At 39.9% G+C, this 14323-nt stretch overlaps 1 pseudogene; it reads right to left on the minus strand.

The window, feature by feature from the left end:
* Nucleotides 1–494: 494 nt before the first annotated feature.
* On the minus strand, nt 495–5263 carry LOC101359710 (olfactory receptor 1B1-like; annotated as a pseudogene).
* Between the last annotated feature and the right edge of the window lie 9060 nt (nt 5264–14323).

Consider the following 14323-nt stretch of genomic DNA (forward strand, 5'->3'; position numbering starts at 1 on the left):
GAAGTCCATGGAAATTGGGGCTGACAGATGGAAAAACATAATCATGACTCCCATATCACATTCACGCCCAAATATATATTTGCTCATTGAATGGAATAGGTAGGGAAATTTCCAGCTCCATTTACCTAAACTTCAGTCTGCCATTTTCTTTGGGATGTGTACCAACACACTCCCACAAGCAAGCAAACCAAGTTAAATGTTGCTTCTTTTTAAGTCCACTTTCCCTGTTTTAGTTCAGAATCTCACAATAATATCCTTATATTCCTTCAAAACCCTGGAATTAAAGCTACCCTGTGACTCATATATATACACTTTGATAACTGAAGATAAATAGCCTGATTAGGGATCCCAGAGCCATGTTGATGGGGGAACCCTGAGTAAGTGTGTGCATGAAAGTGGAATGTTCGCAACACTGCCAGACCTCCTTATCACTAAGGGCAAAACCTGGAGCTCTTTAAGTTTTCCTAGCCATCCCTCTTATCACCTCAAAACAAACTATGCTCAAAATCTTCCCACTTCTGTCCTCAGCTATCCAATATGGCCCTTAGTCAGGCTAACCAGGCTAATCTACCTTCCCCTACCAAGTAGCCAGTGGAGTGCACTCTTGACATCCCTATTGCAAAGGCTGTACACAAATGGGTTGGCCATCAGTCCAGTGGCTGTGTACATCACTGCGGCTGCGATATCCTGATCCTGAGAGTTCTGGGAAGGAGACTAGAAGGAGATCCCAAATTATGGTACCACAGGAACATGGCACTATAGAGACACACATCATGCCATCCCTCTGCAGCAAAGACCCCAAAAACTAAGTAAAATAGGTACAAACGTCAGTCCTGGAACCCTAAGCACCAAATGAAGGGATAAAGAACTAGATCAAGCACCAAATGGAAGAAGAAACTGACAGAGAACAGAGAATAAGGGGAGCTATGGAGTGGAAGTCCCCTGCCAGCTAACAAGGCATGGATTCACCTTCTTCGAGCATAGCCACCAACGAATCTGGACGGGGAGTACAGGAAGGCAACTTTACGGAGCTCCCAACAGGAGAGAGAGCACCCGCTCTGCACATCACATCCTCTCCCTTCCCTCCTGTCTCTCTGTACCACCGGCCAAGTGCCCTGCCCCCGAGTGGCACTGGCATGGACCTCCAGACCCCATCCCACCACGCCACACCCAAACCTGCCCTGCCAGCCCCAGTTGACGCCGCAGACAAATGACCCACACTGCACCTCCCCCTGGCTGGACCTGCCCTGCTGCACCATAGCTCAGCAACTGGCCCTGCCTACCTGGACAAGGTGGTGAGAACTATTGTGCCTACAAATGAGCAAACAACAAAACACGCCCAGCTCACTCACCCAAACATAACCAAATGTAACAAAAAAGCAAGATGAAGCAAACAAACCTACAATCAATAAATGAAGAAAATAATTCCTGAATGTCTCAGAGACAGTAGACAACATCAAAATATATTTTTTAAAAAAAGGACAGGATGGTTGCAAGTGACCAAAATAAAACACCAGATGAGCTCCCAGTAGAAGAAAAGTCACTGGAACTACCTGATAGGGAATTCAAAAGTCTAAAATTCAGGGCTTTCCAGGAGATTAGGAAAGAGATGAAAGAAAATATGAACAAAACCAAGGAAAAAATAGACAAAATCATGGAAAATACAGACAAAATCAGGGAAAACACAGATAAAGCAATGGAAGAATTCAGGAAAATAATACAAGAACAAAATGTCAAAATAAATAAACAATTAGAAATCATACAAAAACAGCAGTTAGAAATCCAAAAGATAAAACAACAGAATTGCAGAAATGGACAGCACAATAGAAAGTTTTAGGAGTAAATTTGAAACAATGGAAGACAGGATCAGTGAAACTGAAGACAATCCTTGGATACCACTTTGAGGAAAAAAATCAGAGAAAAGAATGAAGAAAATCTAAAAACTATGCAGGATACAATCAAGAACAAAAATTTACTTGTGATCAGAGTTTCAGAATGGGGAGAAAATGGAAAACACAGACAAGATCATTGTAGATTTACTGACATAAAAATTCCCTAAGATCATGAAAGATGAAAAGCTGACCATCCAAGAAGCTCAACAAACCCTATACAGAAAGTCACCAAGACATCATAATCATACTTGCCAAAACCAAAGACAAAGAAAGAATCCCAAGAGCAGCATGAAAAAAATGAAAAGTCACACACAAAGGGGAAACAATAAGACTAAATGCTGATTACTCAGCAGAAACCATGCAGGCAAAAAGGCAATGGGATGACATATATAAAACCTTTAAAAATTTCCAACCAAGAATAATATATCCTGCAAAACTCTCATATATGATGGCAAAATTAGGACATTTCCAGATAAACAGAAATTAAGAGAATATGTAAAAACCAAACCACACTTACAAGAATTAAAGGGAGTCCTTCGGTTAGAGAACTGACATCAGATAACAACCTGAATCTAGGACACAGGAGAGCATCAGCCAGATACCAACCTAGGCAATGAACTATCAAGGATAAAACAAAACTAAAAGATTTACAACAGGGAACAAGAGATGCCAATCTGTAAATGACAATAAAGTCAGAACAATAAAAGGGGGAATAAACAGTGTAGGTATAGAACTTTCAAATGGAGAGGAAGTTAAGGCAATATCAACTTAATAAAGACTTGTTCAAACTTAGGAAAATAGGGGTAAATTTCAAGGTAACCATAAAGAAAGTTAACAAACCTACTCATCAAAATGAAGAAGAAAAACATAAAGTCTTAGTAAACACAAAATCTACAAAAATGAAAGAAACTAAAAGAAAATCCACAAACAAAAGGAACTCAGCACAGGAGAGTAAGAGGGACGAAGAAAACACCACCACCACAAAGAGAAAAAAAAAAAACTACAAAATGACAGAAATAAACTCACACCTATCCATAATCATACTGAATGTTGTTGTTTGGTGCCATCGAGTCCATTGCAACTCACAGTGACCCTGCATACAACAGAACAAAACATTGCCCAGTCTTGCGCCATTCCTACAATTGTTATGCTTGAGCCCATTGTTGCAGCCATGGTGTCAATCCACTTTGTTGAGAATCTTCCTCTTTTCTCTGACCCTCTGCTTTACCAAGCATGATGTCCTTCTCCAGGGACTGATCCCTTCTGAAAACATGTCCAAAGTATGTGAGATGTAGTCTTGCCATCCTTGCTTCTAAGGAGCATTCTTGTTGTACTTCTTCCAAGACAGATTTGTTCGTTCTTTGGCAGTCCATGGTATATTAAATATTCTTTGCCAACACCATAATTCAAAAGCATCAATTCTTCAGTCTTCCTTATTCATTGTCCAGCTTCCCATTCATATGAGGTGATTGAAAACATCATGGCTGGGGTCAGGCGCACCTTAGTCTTTAAGGTGACATCTTTGCTTTTCAACACTTTAAAGGCAAAAAGGCAATGGGATGACATATATAAAAAAACCCAGTGCAATGTGTCTTTTGATTTATTGACTGCTGCTTCCATGGGCATTGATTGTGGATCCAAGTAAAACGAAATCCTTGACAACTTCAATCTTTTCTCCGTTTATCATGATGTTGCTTATCGGTCCAGTTGTGAGGATTTTTGTTTTCTTTATGTTGAGGTGTAATCCACACTGAAGGCTGTAGTCTTTGATCTTCATCTGTAAGTGCTTCATGTCCTCTTCACTTTCAGCAAGTAAGGTTGTGTCATCTGCCTATTGCAGGTTGTTATTGAATCTTCCACCAATCCTGATTCCCTGTTCTTCTTCAAATAGTCCAGATTCTTGGGTTATTTGCTCAACATACAGATTGAATAAGTATGGTGAAAGGATACAACCCTGACTCATACCTTCCCTGACTTTAAACCACTCAGTATCCCCTTGTTCTGTTCGAACAACTGCCTCTTGATCTTTGTACAGGTTCCTCATGAGTACAATTAAGTGTTCTGGAATTCCCATTCTCCAATATTATTCATAATTTATTATGATTCACACAGTCAAATGCCTTTGCACAATCTGTAAAACACAGGTAAACATCTTTCTGAAAGATGTTTACCAGAAAGATGTTTTATACTGAATGTAAATGGCTTAAATGCACCCATAAAGAGATGGAGAGTGACAGAATGGATTAAAAAAAAAAGAAGACCCATCAATATGCAGTCTACAAGAGACACACATTAGAAACAAAGGCATAAATGTATTAAAAATGGAGGGATGGAAAAAATATACCAAGAAAATTTTAAAAAAGAAAATAAGACACAGATCATTACTCTTTTAAATTAATTTGTTGTAGCCTTCTCTCCCCATTCTTCCATTGTTGACTCCTTATTAAAATATATTTCTGCTATTATCAACACACCCAAACGAGCTACTGTTTTCTACCTAACTTACAATAAGCTTGCATCATATAAAAAAAGAAAACAACGAAAAAAGAGCAGGAATGGCAACACTAATCTCAGATAAAATAGACTTTAAGACCAAGTGATGGTAACACAGAGGAAGCCAACCATATTGAGACGGGACCAGCAGCTGGAGACTTCACCTCAATGACCAGCAGCTGAAGGCAAACATAGGGTGGTGGCCCTAATGCAGGCATAGGAGAGCACAATGAGGGCACAGGTGCCTAGTATGAGAAAGCCACCCTGCAAGAATATGGCCAGGTTATTGGAAAGTGTGTCTGAGCAAGGGGCTCGAAGAAGTGGTCCGTGGTCACAGAAGAAGTAAGGAAAATTAACATTGCCCCTATCATCCCAAACCCAGCAGAGGAGCAGAAGGAGTCCCACATGCCACATGGTGTGCAGTACGGATACCACCCAGCTAAAGGCCAGTAAGTGGGCACAGAGTTGCTGATTCATCATCGAATGGTAGTGCAGAAGGTCACAGATGGCCGCACAGCAATCCAGAGCCATGACAGAAATGACAAGTGTGTCTGTAATTTCAAATGCATAGAAGAAAAAACCGGGCCAAGCAGCAGGCAGTAGGAATGGCTGGTTAATCCGAGATGAGATGGGACAACAATTGGGGCAGGATGACTGCGGACAGTCCCATGTCCAACACAGAGAGGCCACGGAGTAGACAGTACATAGGTGACTGGAGCCTGGAGTCCATGTAGATGAGCAGCACCAGAGTCATGTTCCTCATTATGGGAGTCAGGTAAATAGGAACAGGAGGAACAGGAGACTGTGGGGAAACTGGCTCTAGACAGCCCAAGGAGCAGGAAGACTGGAGAATGTGAAACATTAGGGGCACCGCACATAATGAGTGATAATGAGCCTGTCTGAGATAGTTTGAATCAAAAAGTAAATCATGGGTCAGTGATTAGGGGTCCTAACTATTCTACTTAATTTAGCTATGTTATTCAATCTCCTTAAACATCTGGAATCAACTCTGATCCAACTATGACCTTTCCTCTAGATCTAGTACTTCACTCCCTTAATTTATTATAGAATTTTCTCCCTTATTTTTTCCTTTTCTCCCACTCTAGTGGCTCCTTCCATCTAATCCACAATTCCTGCTAAAGTCTCTCCTACAATGAAAAATTCTTCTTTCAATCTTGTCTTCACATCCAACTATTGCTTTATCTCCTTCCAATGGCAAACCTCATGAAAGAATTACCTATACTCACCTGTCTCCAGTTCCTCAACTTCCATTCACACCTTCTTCTTCTTGTTGTCAGGTGCTGTTGAGTCAGTTCTGACTCATAGTGACCCTATGTCCAACAGAACGAATCACTGCCCAGTCCTGCACCATCCTCACAATCATTGTTATGCTTGAGCCCATTGTTGCAGCCACTGTTTCAGTCCATCTCGCTGAGGGTCTTCCTCTTTTTATCTGAATCTCTACTTAACATCTTAGCCCACTGCGATCTGTCTTCCAACCTTAACACACTCAAGTCTTGAATGAAGACCTAACTGACAAACCCAATTACTTTTTTCAAGTCATCCACCTTGACTTCCTTGCCATATGACACTGCCGACTATCCTTCTAAACATTCTCTCCTCTCTGGACTCCCATAACTGTTCTCTGGTGTGATTTCACTTATTAGACCACTGCTTCTCTGGCTTTTTCAAAGGATTCTCTTTCTCTACCTATCTTTTAAATGTCAGTGTTCTTCAAGGTTCTGTAGATCTCTTTGGGTAGAGTTGACATCTTAAAGATATTAAGTCTTCCAATCCATGAACATGGATGTCTTTCCATTTATTTATGACTCTTTTAATTACTTTCAACAATGGTTTATATATTTCAGTGTACAAAACTTTCACCTCCTTGGGCAAACTTATTCCTAGGTATTTTATTTTTATATCCTATTATTTTCTTGATTTCTTTTCATTTTGTTCATTGCTTCTGTATAGAAACACAACATATTTTAGCACATAGATCTTGTAGCATGCAACTTTTCTAAACCTGTTGATTAGCTCTAGTAGCTTTCTTGTGGAATATTTGGGATTTCCCATCTTTAGGATTATATTTCTGTGAATGTAGATAGTTTTACTTCTTTTAGATTTTATTGCCTTTTTTTTTTTTTTTTTTTTTTTTTTTTTTTTTTTTGCCTAATTTCTCTGGCTATAACTTCTAGTACCATGCTGAATAACAGTGTGTGACGAACTCTGTTGAGCATTAAGGATATAATGATACAGAGACTGCCTCTGTAATGGAGCTTCTACTCTGGTTAGGATAAAAGATAAAACATAATTTCAAGTGCAACAACAAAAAAAGTGTAAACAACAAAAGAAAACTACAGTGCCAAATGATAGCTTTATTAGTCCTACTTTAAGAGTGGATGGCTGAGATTATAAAAAGGGACTCTTTCTCCATTCCTGAAGCCCACTTTCCATACAAAGATAAGACAGGCCTATAAAACAAAAAATAATACACATGAGGAATGTGTTTCTTAGTTCAATCAAGCATACGAGACCAAATGGGCAGCTTCTGTTCAAAAACAGATGAGAAGGCAAGAAGGGACAGGAACTGGACAAATGGACACAGGTAACGCTGGGTGGAAAGCAGGAGCATGCTGTCACATTGTGGGGATTTCAATCAAAGTCACAAAACAATATACATATAAATTTTTGACTGAGAAATTAACCTGAGCTATAAGCTTTCACCTAAAGCAGAATAAAAAAAAGAAAGAAAGGAAAAATAAACTAAAAAAAAAGGGAGGGGACTGTTTCTGATGAAGTCTTCCTTTTTCTGGTTCCCTGAAAATCCTGTTTTTTGTGAAATTTTGTCTTCATTTACAGAGTAAATGGCAGGTGTTTATCTAAATTTTCCTTGTTGTGGTACTTGGTACAATAACTAAGAACATTCATTTAATCCTGGCCATGACAACAACCAATGTTATTATCTAAGGTACTATCATTTATCTCACTGTGAAATGGGCATAACAATAGGGCATATCTTCAAGAATTTATATTAGTATTATGTGCCTGGAATGTATTAAGCATCCAATCTATTGTATTTATTGTTTATTTGTTATTTCATGGAGAAGTTGGGAGAGGGTGCAAGTCAGGCACCATGGGATCAGGACCAATTATATACAAGGGGAAGGAAGGAGACTGTTACTGATTTGATACAGATTAGGAGTGTCACTTTCTCTTGTGGAACCAAGTCTGGCCTTGGCTGGATAGTACAGGAATTGAATTCAGACAGGCCAGTGGAATGGAGGCAAAAGCCACAAGACTCTGTGGATACTACTATAGGGACTGAGGTCAACCCTGTAACATGTACATTGTTCAGAGTATGTGACAACATGAGCTGCATATGAGTTCTAAATACATAGAAACGTCTAAAAAAAGTGGGAACAGCAAGGCCATTGTAGTTCAGATCCATGAACAGCCCCCTCACTGCAGTTGCACTGCAAGTTTCCTAGAAACTCTTCCTCTCTTACAGCACTTGAGAGGCTTTGTCCAAAACTGTTTGTTTCTGTTGCCCCAAAATGTGGCTTATCTTGCTTATCTCTTCCTGCAGCCACTGTTTTGACATTTGGGGATTTTGCTTCTTTCTCTGATGGCTGCATTACCTGGGACTTGGTGTTCAATCACCATTTTTCATACATATACAACAGCAGGTAAGATTTGTCAACAATCCTTCTGATTCAAGCACCTAAGACCCCAGACTAGACCCCAACCAAGGCCAGAATGTGGGGGTGTAGAACAACAGACCTGGATACCAGCTCTAACTGACAGTGAAAGAAGTTGAAGAAGGAGCCTTGTATAGTGCCTGGGCCACCTTCCCTCTATCCTGATCTGCCTCCTACGCAGAACTGGTTCTATATGAGCATAAACTCTTATTGAGATACAGGACTAGACACATCCTCTTCACCAAACCAGGCCCTGAAACTGTCTCAAATTAAATAAGAGGTTTAAAGTATCTTCCGTCTTTTATGTGCCATTAAATTTTATTTCTAATTTTTTCTCCATACCTCAACAGGATTATGTTTTTAAATTATTATTTGAGTTATTTCTCCATCTCCTTCCTGACTCTGTCCATTTTAAAGTCTGTTCATGGATCCACATTGTCTTCAGGACAAAGTCCTAATTCCTCATTTGATCTTGAAGACATCTTACAATTTGATCAGTGACTATTTGACCATGGTGTTCTCTTTATCTGTATATCTCTACATACCTACCTCTATCTCTCTCCCAGCTAAGTGCACTCTTCTCTCTCCCTGTAAGGCTATTCTCCTGATGAATTTCCAGTCATATTTTGAGAAACTTTCCCTGATCATTCAAACCTGATCTAGTTACTCTGCATAGATGTACCAAGTACGTCCCTCTATCATAGCATCCATCACAATATTGTAAGAACACTTAAATTTCCATCTGTACTTCTAATCTGTAAGCTTTAGGGTAGAGGCTGTGTCACATTTCTTTTGTATCCTCAGTGCACATCACAGTATCTAGCACACATTATATGCTTTTCACTGGATAATTACCTTAACAAACATGTAAATAAACCCGATCATACTTCATATACGATCAAGGTCAGCTACTTTTTTATATTCTTTAAGGTCTTCAAATCTCCCTTGGCTTATCTTATATGGAGGCTGTCAGGAAGAAGGCTTTGTGAGTGCTCAAAAATTAGAGACTGTCATGGACTGAATTGTGTCTCCCTCAAATTTGTGTATCAATTTGGCTGGGCCATGATTCCCAGTATTGTGTGATTGTCCACCATTTTGTCATCTGATGTGATTTTCCTATGTGTTGTAAATCCTATCTCTATGATGTTGATGAGATGGGTTAGTGGCAGTTATGTTAATGAGGCAGGACTCAATCTACAAGACTGGATTGTGTCTTAAGCCAATTTCTTTTGAGATATAAAAGACAGAAGAAAGCAGAGAGACATGGGGGACCTCGTACCACAAAGAAAGAAGCACCAGAAGCATAGGGTGTCCTTTGGACCCAGTGTCCCTACACTGAGAAGCTCCTTGACTAGGGGAAGATTTATGACAAGGACTTTGCACCAGAGCCAACAGAGACAGAAAGCTTTCCCCTGGAGCTGGCACCCTGAATTTGGACTTCTGACCTCCTAAACTGTGAGAGAATAAATTTCTGTTCGTTAAAGCCATCCACTTGTGGTATTTCTGTTGTATCAGTAGTAGATAACTAAGACAGAGGCAGAGAAACTGTTCAGCAACACCTGGGAACTGATTATGCCAGTTCTAGCCAGGTTTATTTTGTCTGTTCCTTTTTTAGGACCTAGTCCGGCTCTAAGTGATTCTCCATGACTCCTGGATCTGCTCTCCTGGCTCTTAGTTCTACACTCTGAATCCTTTTAAGTAATAAATGGTCTGGAATTACAGCTGAGTAGCTTTCTGAGCCTGATTCCTGCCCATAGGAGATTGAGGGTCCTGAGGACTCCTTTCATTTTGAACTGTGTCTGTCCTTTACAGTTTAGAATGGAGATGCTCCCACTGGTACAATTCTCTTTTAAAACTGTATTTCTTATTACTGTTACTGGGGTTCATTCTATTGCACAAAAATCACATTCATTTGTCTCTTGGATGAACCTCTACCTTGAGCTGAGTCACTATGCTATGGGACAACATCCTGAAAGTTCATAAAAACCCTCATGTCTAACAGAGGGTGTCTAAGATGTACGTATTTAATATTTTAGAAACCCTATTGATTACCTGAGGGGATCTATAAGGACTATCTTAAATCATTCAGAGGTCTTAACAAAGGGTCTTATAGCTTCACCCTTGACTTCATCTTTACTTTGAGGCCATGTCTTACTTTGATACCATTTTTCTGGATATAAGTGCCATACTGGGCATCACATAGTTCCTCTAAATCCTGCTAAAAAAATTAAGCAATTCCTTTTTTAGATCATCTCTACTTTTACCTTATCATACGTAACTAAAAGAAACCAATTTATACTTTAAATATTCTTCCTGGATTTCTCCTTAGCTAAACCTACCAGTTAATTAGCTGTATTATTATTTCACACATTATTATAGACAATAAGGAAACCCTGATGGCATAGTGGTTAAGAGCTACATCTACTAACCAAAAGGTTGGCAGTTCAAATCCACCAGGTGCTCCTTGGAAACTCTATGGGGCAGTTCTACTCTGTCCTATAGGTTTGCTATGAGTTGGAAATGACTCAACGGCAATGGGTTGGTTTTTTTTTTTTTTAATAGACAATAATGTTGCCAAATTTCCTACCAACATAACAGGACTTGCCTTATTTCATATCTCCGATAACATTTTCTTAATGGCTCTTCAAGCCTTAACTAACAGACTCCTTTATACTCTTCCATCTTCTATCCACTGCCTGGTCCCAAAACCAATGTCACATGCTTAGATATTTCATATAGCAGCATCCCACTTCCAGTACCAATATATGTATCAGTTAGAGTATGAACTACTATAAGGCAAGCAGAACTAATATGAGTGATATAAATTAAGGGATTTAATATAGGGATTAGACTTTACACAACAATGAGAGGAGCTGGAGAAGTAAAGATCTGGAAGGGGATGGTTGGAAAATCAGAGAAAAATTAGAAACCCTGGACCATGAAGGGGAGTTGGTGAGGAATTCTATGGAAAGTTGCTACTGTTGCATCTGGAGGTGAGTATGAAGTTACTGTAAATCAGCCTGGCAGACTGTTGGGATAAAAAGCTAGCCATGAATTTGTGGAGAGAGTATACAATAGAACCTATGAGGTCAATCCACATTCCCACCTCACCTAACACTAAATGACATGGGTGGCCTAGAGAAGAAGGTGGTGCCTTTTACCACAGAGCTGCACGCACATCTGCCCAGCACTCAAAAAAGCTAAAGGAAGAGATCCAGTGGGAGCTGAAAGAAATTGGGGGCCTGGCTGCTGACCAGTGCCCAGGACATGAACCAGCAGATCAGTGACAATGTACATAAGCTGAAAAAGTGCCTCGGGCCCTGCACCAATCATCAAAGTGTAAAAGCTTCTGTTAATCTTATTTCTGCCTTCCAAATTACACAGTTTTCTCATGTGACCCACCCTTCCCCTGAATCACATAGGGTAGTCCATGCTGGGAAATATGTCTCCATACTTAGCTAAGTTAATACAGTGCAAAACCATAACAGATTCCAAATAGGGGCATCAAAGGAAGCTTCCTGGATGAGGCAGATTTTGAGCCTTAAAGTATTAACAGAATATAAATAGATACACAAGGCAGAGGGGAGTTCTATTATTAAAGTGAAAAGCCCTGGTGGCACAGTGGTTAATAGCTCGGCTGTTCCTTGGAAACCCTATGGGGCAGTTCTACTCTGTCCTATAGGGTCACTGTGAGTTGGAATTGACTCGACAGCAACAGGTTTTGTCTGGTTTTTGGTTTGGTTTATAAGCAAAGGAGAGGCCCCTAGGTGGTGAAAATTGTTTGTGTTCAATTACTAGCCTAAAGGTTGGTAGTTCAAACCCACTCAGCAGTGCTGCAGAAGACCTGGCAATCTGCTTCTGTAAAGATTATAGCCAAGAAAAACCTAATGGAGCAGTTCTACTCTATAACACATGAGGTCACCATGAGTCGGAATTGACTTGATAGCAACGGGTTTTGGTTTTCTTTGTTTGTTTCTTTATAAGCAAAGATGCAGTGGTTTTAATATACAAGATTGCTCAGAATGTAAAGAAGAGCTATGGGTAATGTCTGAAATATGATGTGAATGGATCCAGTTGGATTAGAAGCCTTGCCTGCTTATCATGTTGCATGCCTGAAGTGGGAAGAATGCCTAAGTGGGTGTGGTGGCTATTACTACTTACCTAAACTGGAATTATAGGATTTCCTTCCTTATATGATTTTGTGTTGAGATATTCACACAAGATTTAGAAAATGGAAATTAAGCAGCAGTCATTATACTCTGACAGGTGTCACAAAACACTGCAGCTTTCTCACATTGTCATTAATTCTTTTGTCTCATCCAGTTGACATGGTGCAACAGCTAGTCCCACAAGCCCACAGCCCCTCCAGCTCCTACTGGATATCCTCCTTCAGCTTCTCCAAGTCCTGTACCAGATGCATGAGCAATGTGTTGGCAAAGTGTGCCAGTTTCTCCTGCAGTTCACCTGCATCATTGAGACAGGGGATAGTGTGTTCCATGTTTGTCCTCATGAGTTCTATTTATCCTCATTGGTTCCAATTTGTCCTTATAGGTTCGAGTTTTTCCTCACTCTCCTTAACATCCATCTTTTCTTCCAAACTGCTGGCTCTGCTGACCTACAGAGAATTCAGGCCCTCCATAAGATGCAAAGTCTACAGCTTTCTATACATTTCTTCACTAGCTCCCACAATTAGATCTAATCCCTGCAATAAATCTCTTATTCCATATCTCTCATAATGATTCTGCTTCTCTGATCAAACCTTAACTCATAGGTATTGTTGGTACAGGTTAAAAATGCAGCTGGTAGTGTTCTGGGTAGTTAAGGCAAGGATTGAAACTGACCTATGTGGCAGTAGACTTGGGGATGAGCATATCAGAGAGGAGTTCCAAGGTCAAGTCTATGACACTGTTTCATATTACAGATGCTTTCTTTAAGGCTGAGTTTATGGAAGCAGAGATAATCGGTGGCATCAGGATGCTGTAGTTGGTTTTTTCCCTTGGGGAAAAAAAACTGAGTAATAGGGAGAGGTTGCACTGTGTTTATATGGGTCTGAGATAAACTTGACATGTGTTTACTGTATTCCTGCCCAGAACCCTGGCTTTCAATGATTCTTTTACCAGGTATACTTATTGTCCATCTTAGTCAGCTGAACCAGGAGTATCTAGGCACTGCACAGAATCTTAGGAAATGTGGAGAGGAACACGGCCATTTGGAGGAAAAGAGGGCATGAGATATGCTCTTGGTTCCTTAGAGAAATACCTTTCATAAACGAAGAGATCAGTTGTTTGTTTTCTACTGGATTTCCAAACTTATCTCCAGACAGTTGGGGACAAAGGTGGCATAGTATGTTCCCTTGAAGAGGGTGTGCTGTATCTCACGACAGCTCCCTTAGATGGAGAGAACCCTGCAGTAGCTGGGAGGAGATCACTCAGACTCAAGAGGAGTTGAGTGCTTGTTAAAGATCAGGTCAGTCCTGGGCAGCTGTGCATATGTTTGAGATGATTAGAGAGACAAAGTTACACTTACAAACACACTTGCACATATACACATACAACAATGTTAGAACCCACAAGTTGGGAGCCTTGGATAGAACATGTTTAAATATAATAAAGGAATTCTATCCACGCCACATTGGATCTGTGTCTCTGTTCACATCTTTTCCGACTTTCTAGAATAATAACTCTTATTAAGGATACACATATCACAGTGAAGAGAAAGAAGAGATTGTATGGTAATATCAGAATTCAATGTCCAGATTTCAGGATAACTGGTGGGTGAAGAAGCAACTGAATTCAAGGAGAGGATCATTCAAAGGCTGGTAAACAATTATCTAGGCAAGGTAATCCATCACAATTTCTACACAGAAGGAGACTTTTCTCCATGCCCTATTCTATGCCTGAGCCATAGTACCCTGAATTGTCAGTCAGAATATGATAATCAGACAGAAAGCAAGGAGGTGAAAAGGGAGGACTCTATCTCCATAGCTAGCTTACTCGCTGTCTCATTTTACCACCTCCATTCTATGATCTATTTTCCCAAGATCTCTAGGGAACTCAGATAAAAAGGAGATAGAAAAGTACATTTCACCCTTAATTCTCCACATTACTGAAGGACAGCAGTAGTACAGACAAATATTATATTTATAATACCTCAGTGGGAGAATAAGGTTGGAGGATGTTTGGAGAACGCATGTGTCAAATGATAGCAAAGTCTACAAATTTACAGTCTTGTTTATCT

Source organism: Trichechus manatus, unplaced genomic scaffold (genome assembly GCF_000243295.1).
Source record: "Trichechus manatus latirostris isolate Lorelei unplaced genomic scaffold, TriManLat1.0 scaffold00038, whole genome shotgun sequence".
Taxonomy (NCBI): domain Eukaryota; kingdom Metazoa; phylum Chordata; class Mammalia; order Sirenia; family Trichechidae; genus Trichechus; species Trichechus manatus.